This window comes from Myodes glareolus, chromosome 4, assembly GCF_982192425.1.
Source record: "Myodes glareolus chromosome 4, mMyoGla1.1, whole genome shotgun sequence".
NCBI classification, from domain to species: Eukaryota; Metazoa; Chordata; class Mammalia; order Rodentia; family Cricetidae; genus Myodes; species Myodes glareolus.
This window is the reverse complement of record NC_142029.1, coordinates 37,954,150-37,966,556: the sequence shown is the minus strand read 5'-3', so window position 1 is coordinate 37,966,556 and position 12,407 is coordinate 37,954,150. Positions and strand designations below refer to the sequence as shown.

Here is a 12,407-nt window from a genome sequence, read left to right as displayed (position 1 = left end):
AGACAAGATCTCCTGAGTAAATTGAGAGCATGGGTATCATGGCAGAGGTTAGAAGGGGAGGGGAGAAGTAGAGAGGGGAGCAGAGGAAATATATAGCTCAAAAAAATTTATTTTAAAAAACAAGAAAAGCAACTGAGAGAAATGGCAGATCTGTAGAATGCGATGATAAATTATATTAGTAACCTACCTGACTAATATGATCTATATTTGTCTTACAAATTTTAATTTAATACGATGGCTGAAAACTTATTTTTAGTAGAAGAATTTTCAGAATGTTTCCTTCAAGGAAACAATTGCCAAACACCTCGCTGTGAAGCCAGTGCTCAGTCTGCTCCCCAGTGAATAAACAGTACACATGAACAGAGCTCTCAAGTCAAAGCGTATTTTTCCAAGGACCTTTTTAATTAAATCATACAATCTTAAGAAGTTGGTTTAATTTTAAATATTTATAGTCTTTTCACTATTACTATTCATGCTTTATTCTCAAGCTTAGTGAGCTCTTAGTAATTATTTGCATTATGGTTGGAGGAGATAAAAGTATTACCATTTAATAAAGAAATTTTAAAATAACAAATCTCACCATTTCCCTCCCATGTTTTATTCAAGTGTTTTATATTTTTCATAACCACTTCCATAAACAATTGTTCCTGTGCCAACTCACACACCTGACTGTATTCTTCTCAAGGGCCATTTTTATTACACACAATCTACATGTTAAGGTGATGTCTTAAAACCATTTCATGTTGAGTTTTCTCTACAAATAAATTCATAATAATTTTCCAAACTTAATGATGCTAAGTTGACTGTGTTCCCTTTGATTCACATCATCATGCTAGAACTACTTTCTCATAGGAATGGAAGGAGACTCAGATTCACACAATATTGAAATCAAGAAATGAATTTCCGTCTACGGCCATACCACCCTGAACGCGCCCGATCTCGTCTGATCTCAGAAGCTAAGCAGGATCGGGCCTGGTTAGTACTTGGATGGGAGACCGCCTGGGAATACCGGGTGCTGTAGGCTTAAAAAAAAAAAAAAAAGAAAGAAAGAAATGAATTTCCATAATAATGTGTCAAGCCATTGTTCTAGGAAAGCAAGATTTTTTTTTCAGCAAATAACACTAAAATTCTGCCATGCAACAGCACAGACTAACATGGGAAACTTGAATGAGCATGAAAGATGTCTCAGAAAAGCTCATTGAAGAAAGCATATCATTATTTCTACAGCTGAAAATAGTCTTCCCTGCAGTTTCCAGAACCTACCACTTCTTTTTTCCTACTTTTCCTTTATTGAAAATAGATTTTTTTTCATGTACTATATTCTGATTACACTTTTTCCATCACAGCTCTTCTGAGATTCTCCCCAGCTCCCCTCCCATCCGAATCCACACCATTTGTATCTCTTCTTAGAAAATAAATGGACATCTAGACCATAAAATAAAGTAAGATGAAACAAAGACAGACAAACTGGAAAAAAACAGAAGGAAAAAACAACAAAGAAAAAGGTCAAGAAACACAGACACAGATGTAATGGAGACTCTGCTTTAGTTTCCTGAGTGCCCAGACCCAAATAATCACACAGAAACTATATTAATTACAGCACTGTTTGACCAATAGCTCAGGCATATTTCTAGCTAGTTCTTACATCTTAAATTAACTCATTTCTATCAATCTATGTATCACCACAAGGCTGTGGCCTACAGTAGGCATCTTTCTTCTTCAGCAGCTATATGGTGTCTCTCTGACTCCACCTACTCTCTCTCTATATCTCTTCCAGCCTGGCTATATTCTGTTAAGCCATTGTACCAAATGGCTTTATTCATTTTTGTTCTAGAGCTTTTAGGTATGCTGTCCAGTTGCTAGTACTGTCCCTACCCATATTCCTTCCCTCTTTTCTCTTTTCCCTCCCATCCCCATTTGATCTTCCTGTTCCAATTGCACCCCCTTAACTATCCATCCTTAACTATCTACTATCCTAATTATATCATATATATAATATACGCACAAATTATAATATGTGCATATATAATATTATATATATTCCTAGGGAGCTCCATTCATCCTCCCCCAATCCTTTACTCTATAACTAACCTCTATTGATATATGGATTGTGCTTTACTTACCAAAGACTTAATAGCTAACATACATATATAAGCAAATAAATACCATATTTGTCTTTTGGGTCTGAGCTACCTCACTCAGGATAATTTTTACTAGTTCCATCCATTTACCAGTGAATTTCATAATTTCGTATTTTTAACAGCTAAGTAATATTCCCTTATGTAAATGTGCCACATTTTCTCTATCCATTAATCGTTGATGTCAGAGAAATGAACATGGTTGAGCAAGTGCCTTTGTAGTAGGATGGAGAGCCTTTGGGTATATGCCCAAGAGAGGGATAGCTGAAACTTGAGGTATATTTATTCTCTGCTTTCTGTGAAGTTGCCACAGTGATTTCCCTGTACGAGTTTTTATTCCCACCAACAAGGAACAAGTATTCCTCTTACTCCACATCCTTACCAGCATGAGCTGCCATTTGTTTTATTGATCTTAGTCATTCTAATGGGTATAAGATAAAATCCCAAAGTAGTTTTGATTTGCATTTCCCTGATAACTAAGGATGTTGAACATTTCTTTAAGTGCTTCTCAGTCATTTGTGTTTCTTCTTTGGAAAATTTTCTGTTTAGATTTTTTTTTTTAATTAAGTTATTGATGTCAAGTTTTTTGCGTTCTTTATACATTTTAAATATTAACTCTATATTGGATGTATAGTTGGTTAAAAACAAAACTCTTTTCCCATTTTTCAGTCTGTCACTTTTCCCAAATGAGAGAGTGCTTTGTAATACAGAAACTTTTTGGTTTCGTGAGGTCCTGTTTATCAATTGTTGCTTTTAGTGCCTGTGCTATCAGTGTTCTGTTCAGAAAATCCTTTCTTGTGTCAGTGAGTTCAAGGATATTCCCCCACTTTCTCCTCTGTCAGCCTCAGTGTACCATGCCTTATGTTGAGGTCTTTGATTCATTTGTAGTTGAGCTTTGTCCAGAGTGATAAGTATAGATCTATTTTCATTCTGATATATGTAGGTATTCAGTTTGAGCAACACCATTTGTTGAAGATTCTGCCATTTTTCCAGTGTGTACTTCTGACTTCTTTGTCAAAAATCAGGTGTCAAATGATGATTATCTCGAATATCACCATAGAATCTTCGTCTGGCGACGGATGGAGATAGAGACAAAGTTCCTCATCAGAGCAACGGACTGAGCCCCCAAGGTCCACTTGAAGAGAAGGAGGGTAAAGATAAGCAAGGAAGTCTGGACCGCAAGAGGTTGGTCCACCCACTGAGACAGTGTGCCTGTTCTAATGGGAGCTCACCAAATACAGCTGGACCGGGACTGAATGAGCATGCGATCAAACCGGACTCTCTGAATGTGGCTAAAAATGGGGACTGATTGAGAAGCCATTGATAAAGGCACTGGGACTTGTTTCTACTGCATGCACTGGTTTTTTGAGACTTTAGTCTATTTGGATGCAAAGCTTCCTAGGCCTGGATGTAGGGGGAGGGCCTTGGACTTCCCACAGGGTAGAACTCCCTGCCCTCTCTTAAGGAGGGAGGGGGAGGAGGAGGGTGAGTGGGGGAGGGGGAGGAGAATGGGAGGAGGGGAGGAAGTGTAAATTTTTGAATGGAAAAATAAAAAAAGTCAAAAAAAATCAGGTGTCAATAGGTGTGTGAACTTATATCTGGATCCTCAATTCAATTCCATTTATTACTGTTTCTGTTTTTGTGCTGGTACCATGCTGTTTTTATTACTATAGCTCTATAGTACAATTTAAGATCAGGTATGGTGATACCTCTTGTATTTCCTTTATTAGTCAGGATTATTTCAACTATCCTGCCTAGGTTTTTTGTTTTTCCATATGAAGCTGAATATTGCCATTTCAAATTCTGTGAAGAGCTATTATTGGAATTTTGATGGGGATTGCATTGAATCTGTATATTGTTTTTGATAAAACAGACATTTTTTACTATATTTATCTTACCTATTCATGAACATAGGAGACCCTACAATCTTCTGATATCTTCTTCAATCTCTTTCTTCAATCTTAAAGTTTTTGTCTATATATCTTTTACTTACTTGGTTAGAATTATAAAGATAGTTTATTCTTTGTGACTATTGGGAAAGGTATTGTTTACCTGATTTCTTTCTTGGTTTATTTGTCCTTTGTATATAGAAGGTAACTGGCTTTTGTGTCTTAATTTTGTATTCTGATACCTTGCTGAAAGTGTTTATCAGCTGTAGGAACTTCCTAGTGAAATTTTTAGGGTTAGTCATATCATCTGCAAATAAAGATACTTAGACCTCCTCCCTTTCTGTTTGTGTTTCTGATCTCCTCCAGTTCTATTGAACAGGTATGGAGAGAGTGGACAACCTTGTCTTGTGATTATTTTTAATGCCTGGCCTCTTTCCAGTCATCTTTGCTACAGGCATAAGGCCACTGGAAGAGTGGAGGGTCTTGGTTTATATTTGCTTTGGAGTATCCAGGGTCATCTTTTCTTGATGCTGCAATTAGCTTACAAGCCAGAGCAGGGGGAACTCAGGCTTTAAAATCGATTTGTGCAGGGGAACAAAAAGAAAATTGTAAGAGATGGATGTAACAGGCATTACAGGTAAAATGGAGAACCACCTAAGTATAAAGTATCACTAACACAGCTGGCCAACCATCAATATAAGTCCCACAAGTTGATTTATGGTATAAATTAGATTGAAATGTCGCTACTAAACATACATGTTTACTACATACAAAAGGTGATATGCTTACAAGTTAAACATGTGTGTCGATTTTTAATTATTCTACTTGTTCTTCATTTCCAACTAGTTTTAAATCAGCAAATATCCTGGATAAATCCATTCATCCATTAAAGCGAAGGCTGGTAGGTGGAGGAACTGGTGTTCTGCTGTGCCCTGACTTCTGCCTCCCTCTGCTTCTGTGACCACCCTTTAGTTCTTCTGACTTGGCAATTGTGTTCATTTCTACTCCTTATGCATGTTGAGTGAACTAGATTTGGAAGTGAACTCTCAAGAGAACTAAACTCCCAGCCTCTTCGATCTTGAAAACGGGATCTTCATTAACATGGGCTCCTGGGTGGTTAGTATTAGTGCCAGGGTGTCATTCAGGACTAGACACAATGCTTCACCAAGAAATAAACCACCATCACTTTAACGTGCAATTTGAGGTTTGTTTCTTACATAACAAAATACAATTAAATGAAAAGTATTCTAATTAGCATACAAATATACCTCTCCTCCTCCAGTAGTGATATCATTTATGGTTACTGCCTTGTAGTTTACTGTTACGATTATCCTTCTTTCATAGCTATTGGCGTTTTCAAGGGAAAGGTTTTGTTGCTGAATGTTCAAGGATGACTTTTTAAAAAAATTTATTTATATACAGCAGGCACACAATATACATAACAATCAAACTTTTAAAAATTATCTAGCCACTGTCTGGAGGGACCCATGTGTTCTCTCCCCTTCCTCTAGTACTTGTGCTTAAATCTGTGTTAAAAGTCTTTTCCTAGTCAACTCCAACTTTGTGTCATTAAAAAACAAGTTGTCTAATTTCAGAACAATGATATGCCCAAGTTCATAAGCATCTTGACTCTCTAAACTGTGATAGATGTGGGGTGTGCCTTGTTATGTTTAAATTCATTTAATATCTAAGAAAATCAATACTACATTTCTATTTTTGGAACAATGAATTAAACAGATGTGAACTCTTTCCTATCAACTTTCTATTTCAGATGTGGACTATCTGGATCACATTCCAATTACACAATTTGTTTTGTGTGTACACCTAGCCTTAGTGAATTTTTGCTTTCTATTTTGTGAAATGCCACCTCAGAAAGACATTTTTAAAATTAGAGTTCTTAAAACAGTGAGATCGGTCAGTGTTAAAGTACTTCCCACCAAGCCTGGCAGCCTGTGTTGCACCCAGAGGACCAATCCCCACAAGTTGTCCCCTGACTTCCATAAGTGTGCCATAGCATATAGACTCCCCTTCCTGCACAAACATAAAATGAATAAATGTAATGCTATAGTTTTAAGATTTTAATTTATATGTAAAAGCTTGAACTTATTACCTAACATACATCATTATTCAACAATACTGGCCAGGTCCTATTTCATGTGTCAAAAATAGGGCTGGGTTCAGAACTATTGGTTTGCAATTTACAAAAGAGTTGTGTGAGTGTTCATTGTTCTATTCATAATTACTTAGTCCTGTCAATCATTGTCACTAATGAAATCATCTCTAAATATAGACATTAAACAAAACTGATTATTTTATAATACAAAGTTAATTGTTTAGTTTAATAAATAATCAAGTATCCAGAGTTACAGAATTGGTAATGAAACAAATATGTGAGTTCAAATTCCTGTAATAGAGCAAAAAATATGTTACCATTTAACAAAGAGGAAAAACTGACATAATAAAAAAAAGATTTTAAAATACACTGAAAGACTATTTGGATGCAATATAGTTTTTACAAACCAGAATTTTGATGACATAGCCAAATGAGTCCAAAACATGTGAATTAAATTTTCCTTAAAAAAATTGCATATGGTGTAAAAACATATAAAAAGAGAAAATACTGAGTACAAGGATCTTGGACTTTATTAAATGTCAAATATTTTAAAATAATTAGTGACATTTGTAAATGTAAAGGATCAGATGCTCGTTAAGTAGTATTTTCTTATGTGTTCACATACATTTTTTTCATTTTTTACTTCAATCTCAATAATTTCCACTTGGCTTTAAATTCATATAATATAATTTCATACATCTTGAATTAGCCTATGCATTAAATTTGACTCTAGTATTATAAAATTGATCCTGCCCACATCCCAATTTAAGAAACTAAATGTAATAAATCTCATTGTAAGAGAAAGTTCTACTAAAACAAGGTCACATGACAACAAACAAAACACATTAGCTTACAAAGCTTTTGACTAGATGAAAAAAATCTAACTGCGTAGCCTAGACTCATGCTTGACTTTATTTACACGGCATCTGCTGTGCACTTCTCCTAGGGAGACATAGGCAAATGTCTATTTGCCCCACGGTGGTCAGATAAGATGCTGGGATTAGCTCAATTCTTTTTAACTATTTACACTTGCTTTGTATCTAAGCGTGTGGTCAATATTGGAGATATTGCTACTGAAAGGAAAATATATTCCTCTGTGTTTGGCTGAAATGTTCTGTAAATATCTGTTAGAGACACTTGATTTATGATGTTATTTAACTCTGGCATTTCTCTGTTTAGGTTTTGTCTAGATGACCTGTCTATTGGGTACTCAAGTCACCTGTTACTACTGTGTGAGGGCCAATGTGATTTTAGCTGTAGTAATGTTTCTTTTATGAACTTGGGTGCACAAAAGTTTAGGATGGCAATGTGCTATTGATGGATTCTTCCACTGGTGAGTATGTGATGTCCTTCTCTATCTCTTCTGTTTTGGTTTGGTTTGAAGTCTATCTTGTCAGGTACTAAAATGACTATACTGACCTGCTTCTTGGATTCATATGCTTAGAATACATTCTTCCATCCCTTTATCCTGAGGTGATATCTATCCTTAATGGTGATGTGTGTCTGTCTGTCTGTTTCTTAGATGCAGCAGAAGGATGAATCCTGTTTTCTGACACAATCTGTTGGTCTCTGGCTTTTTATTGGAGAGTTAAGAGAGTTAAGACCATTAATGGAGAGGTCTCAATGAGCAGTGATTATAGGTTTCTGATATTTTGTTGCTATGGTATTTGCTTCCCCCCCCCCTTGTATTTACTGGTCTAGGATCATTTGTTCATTGTGTCTTCTTGAGGGTGGTCAACTCTTAGAGTGAAATTTTCCTTATTGTGTCTTCTGTAGATATGGGTTGGTAGGTGGGTGTGGCTTAAATTTGGTTTTATTGTGGAATGTTTTTCATTCTCCTTTGATTATTATTGATAGTTTTACTGAGTGTAGTAGTCTTGTCTGGTATTTTTTGTCTCTCAGAGTTTGCTAAATATTCATTCAGGACTTTCTGGCTTTCAGCATCTCCAGTAAGAAGTCAGGTGTTAGGAAGAATGACTCTTTCTTCTGTCTAACTTAAACAGCAAAGGGCAACACATAGTTAATGGGGAAAAAAAGAAAAAAAAATGTTTTTACTAAATTAATTGCAAGGCTATTATATTCACTTTCAGGACTAAATAAATTGAAAAAAAAAGAAGTTTTATTCAAGAACTCTCAACTTTTAGAGAATTCTAAACTAAGTTGCCAGTCTCATGCTCCACCTTACCCGGTACATCTCTGGCAAAATCACAGGATTCGCACTATCGATGACTTAATTAACCAACATTCAGCATGTAAGTCCCCTCCACTGCTACTTCCACTGTTAAGAAAAACTTCCGTAGGTTGCATTTCATTTCTACTTAGTTCAAAATAATTTTTACTTTCTTTTAAGATTTATTCCTTGTGGTCCATGTGTTGTTCAGAACTAACATGTGTTGTGTTGTGAAGTGTCTAAATATCTGAAGATTTTCCCAACTGTCTTTCTGTTGTTGACCTCTTGGTGTCTATGGACAAATAGTGAACCACTCCTCTTCTTTTACCTTGGTAAGATGTTTTTTATGACCCAGAAAGTGGTATGTCTTGGTATGTCCTGTGTGATCATTCTACTGTTGTTGGATGAAGTTACCTATAGTGTCCATTATACCCAGTTAACTGATCACTATCCTGAGTTCAGCTTCCTCTTTGATTTCCTGACTTATGGATCTGTCCGTTTCTGATACAGAATCACAGAGGACTCCAGTCCTAATGGAGTCATTCTTTTCTCTTCAGCTTTATGAGCTTTGGTCTCACATGATTTGATCTTTCCCTGCTAGGTATACACACTGCTTTCTTGCACAGCTGACTCCTGCCTCAGGATAACACATCTCTTCAGCCATAATTTTGATTTCTCTAATGAAACTTTTATTGCAATGTAACTCATTCGGGAGCCCTTTTTACTCCTCCAAGTTGTCATATCACCTCTGCATGTGCATGAAAATGCACACAAATAAATAAATAAATATAACAAAGTATTTAAATAGAACAATATGCTCAATAAGATGCTACTATACCTATACTTTGCTCTATCAGAACATACATTTTGTAACACTGCTCAAATAGGTTCATAAGCCCAGGACTTCGTGAAAATTACAAAAACACTGAATCTAATTCTATAGAATATGAATTGTGTACAATGTAGTATATAGTAGTTGACTTCTAAATAAAACATCAGTTACAAAGAATACAGTGAAAATTCTGACATTCACTCCCAAACCCTCTTGAGGATGTAGAAATCATCACCAGTGTGCAAAAGATGTCATTTCTGACATAGTCCAATTGTACGGTTCATTAAGATTCTTATGGAGCCAATCTTGAGGTTTTGTTTTGTCCAATCCTTGCTTTGAGTGCTGTTTACACAAAGCCTTCGGCATGTACCCGCAAATTCTTAGTCTTCGCTTTAAATATCAAATCTTTGCCAAGAACATCTTCTTTGTCATTGGTGTGTACCACACTGGACACTGTTATTTTCTTTTGCTCAATACTAATGGATTGTCTGTTTCTGCCTCTCTCCCAACACCTGTGACCTCTAGCCCAGTCAGTGCCCTTTGCCCTATTCAATGGCTTCTACTGACTTTCCATGATAGGAAGAGTTATATAACATTCACTAATTTTTCTGTCAGGGCAATCAGTCACAGATAGTGGTGTAAGCTAAAACCTGAATTCTCTTCATTGTCCACCCTTGCAAGACTTTGTGTAACAGACAGCATTCGCCTGAGGCACTGGGAGGAACTGTTTCAAGACAAGTCTCTGTAAGGACTCTGTCAGCAGTGGACAATCAGAAATCATATAACTCAGTTTAACTCCTGCAGCAAACCCTCACCGCCAGCAGTCAGCTTCTTTCCATGGCTTTGAAAGAAAATAAATCTTATTTTGTTTTTATTCCCTGTTTTTAAAAGAAGTATCTTTATGGGGTCTGGAGAGATGGCTACTCTTACAGAGGATACGAGCTCTGCTCCCAGAATCCCTATAGTGATTCGCTATGATCTGTAACTACAGTCAGTGCACAATTCTGACCTTTGCAGACTTCAGGCACAGGCCAAATAATCGTACACATAAAATAAAATAATCAAAAACATTCTTAAGTATCATATGGCAGATAAAAGAGTGGTCAGTTGATCACACATAATACCCAGCTCTTTTTTTCCTCCAATTTCATAAGTCAGCAGATTTCTCCCTAACTTTATAGCATTGAGAGTCTCAATTGGTATTATAAATATATTCCACCTTACGGAACTCCATATTAAGCCACTATAGACAAGCTTTCCCTTGAATCATGTGTAATTAACCGTGAAGTTCACTTTACAATAGGAAGATTAGCTTCTTTAAGCCATAACTTGTTGCTCATTTCAAGTCTGTTCTTCAGATACAAAGAGAAACAGATGGTTGAATAGGATCTTTCAAAACAAATAAATGGCAAGAGCATTCTTCAGCTATGCTGGATACCTATGGGAATTTGGAGAGTACAGTGTGTAACGCACTCATAATCCATATGTATGTGAGCTGTCACCTTTGCCAAAGTCATTACTGCATTTACATTGGTGAATTTCAACAATGCATTGTGTCACCATGCAAGCTCCTAATACTGTGGAGAACTACAAAGTCAAATGCTGTCTGGAGAAAAAAAAAATCAAAGAAAAACATACAAACTTAGAGCAAAATCAAGTTAAAACTGGCCATGGCAAAAAACATTATGCACATCTTGCCTTCTTATCCAACAAATGCAACTTCAGACCTGGCAGAAAACATAAACCTAAAAGAGAAAAAGTAAAAACAGTAAAATTTGTCTTTTATTATATTATTATATTATGGAAGTTTTCATCTGTAGCCAATAGGATAGTGAACGTGTGCTGTTCAGAGGAACTGTGCTAGCTGCTTGTGCAAGAGCGTACAAAAATTGTGCAAAATTTCACATGCAGCATCTCTTAGTGTCCAAAAGTCTAAATATCAGGATTAGATCAAATTCAACTGTGGTGAGTCCAAAAGCATTATGCAGTAAATGTACAGCCAACAATCTATAGGACTATCCACGGTAAGTGCATATGTACACTCTAAATAAAAGGTTCTAAAAGAACCTGTTTTGCAGAATTGCGGGCACATCTGCCCTTGGATAAGACACTGTCAATTCTGTAAAAATCTTTTGAAGTCGTGGTATTTCTCCCTTCTATAGTATTCCAGCAGTGTATAAACCTGACCTCTCATAGGGCAACCGGATACCTCCTCCTACACCAAGAAGTCCAGTGCTCCAATGTGGGTCTCTGACTCTATCTCCATCCATCGCCAGATGAAGGTTCTATGGTGATATGTAAGATATTCATCAGTGTGGCTATAGGATAGGGCCAGTTCAGGCGCCCTCTCCTCAGCTGTCCAAGGAACAAGTTGAGGACATCTCCTTGGGTACCTTGGAACCCCTCTAGAGTCAAGTCTCTTGCCAACCCTAAAATAGCTCCCTTAATTAAGATATCTACTTCCCTGCTCCCATATCCACCCTTCCTCCATCCCAACCGTCCCATTCACCTAAGCTCTCCCCATTCTCCCCTTCTCCCTTCTCTCTCCCCATCTGCCCTTACCCCCACCCCACCCCCACTCTCACCCCCAAGCTCCCAATTTTTGCCTGTCAATCTTATCTACTTCCAATATCCAGGAGGATAACAATATGTTTTTCTTTGGGTTCACCTTCTTATTTAGCTTCTCTAGGATCATGAATTATAGGCTCAATATCCTTTATTTATGGCTAGAAGCCACTTATGAGTGAGTACATACCATATTCATCTTTTTGGGTCTGGGTTACCTCACTCAGGATAGTGTTTTCTATTTCCATCCATTTGCATGCAAAATTCAAGATGTCATTGTTTTTTGCCACTGAGTAGTACTCTAATGCATATATATTCCACACTTTCTTTATCCTTTCTTCCATTGAGGGGCATCCTTTTGTCTGCAAGGTCCCTGGCCAGCAAGGGACCCTGATCCTGTACCAGAAGTTCCATCAGAAGGGTAAGTGTCAACTCTTTCTATCAAGCATAGGGAAATAAATAAGTGTGTGTGTGTGTGTGTGTGTGTGTGTGTGTGTGTGTGTGTGTGTGTAAATGTAGTCTTTAAAGCATATTTAACTTGTGTTAACAAATGATAAAGATTGAGGGTTACAAAACACAGAAAATATGACTTACACATAGACACAGTGCCAAATCTGAGCCTCATACTGTACCCTCTCCTGAAAAAGATGTCTGAGAAACATGTATATATACTAAAGGAAATATGTGAAGAGAGGGAAAT

The 12,407-nt window shown here is 36.8% G+C and overlaps 1 non-coding gene across 1 annotated transcript; it reads left to right on the top strand.

The window, feature by feature from the left end:
- The first annotated feature begins 905 nt into the window (after window positions 1-905).
- LOC125401487 (5S ribosomal RNA) lies at window positions 906-1,024 on the top strand. The gene has a single exon (XR_007232368.3). It is a non-coding gene; the product is annotated as a 5S ribosomal RNA (ribosomal RNA).
- The last annotated feature ends 11,383 nt before the right edge of the window (window positions 1,025-12,407 follow it).